The following is a 1045-nucleotide window of genomic DNA, read 5'->3' as shown; positions in this document are numbered from 1 at the left end:
CTATTCCCGAGCTGTGTCTCCAGTGCTTTCTGCCGCAGCATCGTGGTTCAGTGAGGGACGCCCCGTCCTGTGGTGGGGCAGCCCTAAGGTCCTCCCCATGCGTTGTCTGCTCCAAGTAGGAACATCGTCCTCGGGGCTTGGTGGGTCAGGATGTCCTCCGCTCCCTCTCCATCCCTCTCCATTTCCTATGTGCTCTAATCCAATGCACCCCTCTCCCCAAGCTGTAGCCCCAGTGCTGTCCTCTGAATTTCACTCTTCTGAGTGGGGGGTGTCCACATAGTTGGGATTGAGACCTCTCTATTGGTTCCCTGGTACAAACTGTTACGTTGTATTCACATCTTGGTGCATTGTATCCGATTGAAGCCCGGTTTCTCTCTCCCTCTCCTGTGGAGATATAAACAATACCCTCCCCTTGGGTAGATTAGTGCCCTGCTCCAGGCTACCCATGTCTTTTTTTTTTCTCTTTCTTTCCCCCTCTTATTCAGTTGGCTGCCGTATGTATCCCTGGGTGGGGCTGGCCCCTGCCGCAGTTGCTGGACCGCACCGCAGCATCCCTAATCCCTGATATTGATGTTTGCTCCTTCTTTTCCTTTATTAGGTTTGCTAGCGTTTAGTCGATAGATCCATCCATCTCATCAAAGGCTTTCCTCTTTTTTGCTGCCCCTCCACTTGACCAAGCATGATGTCCTTCTCCAGGGACTGGCTTCTCTGACAACATGTCCAAAGTATGTTGAGACCAAGTCTCTGGCCCATCCTTGCCTCTAAGGAGCACTCTGGCTGTAGTCTTCCAACACAGCTCTGTCTGTCCTTTTAGCAGTCCGGTGGAACTTTCTACACTCTTCGCCAGCACCAAAGATCAACTGCATCCGCGCTTCATGGGTCCTCCTTATTCAGGGTCCAACTTCCACACGCCTATGAGGCCATTGAAAACACCGTGACTTGGGCAGGGGGCACCTTGGTCCTCACAGTAGCATCCTTGCTTTTCAACACTTCCAGGAGGGCTTGTGCAGCAGGCTTACCCAGGGCAATGTGTTGCTCGGTCTCT

Source organism: Echinops telfairi, unplaced genomic scaffold (genome assembly GCF_000313985.2).
Source record: "Echinops telfairi isolate 266 unplaced genomic scaffold, ASM31398v2 ScPeMD7_30;HRSCAF=105, whole genome shotgun sequence".
NCBI lineage: Eukaryota > Metazoa > Chordata > Mammalia > Afrosoricida > Tenrecidae > Echinops > Echinops telfairi.
The sequence above is the reverse complement of the archived record's forward strand: the minus strand, read 5'-3'. Positions refer to the sequence as shown.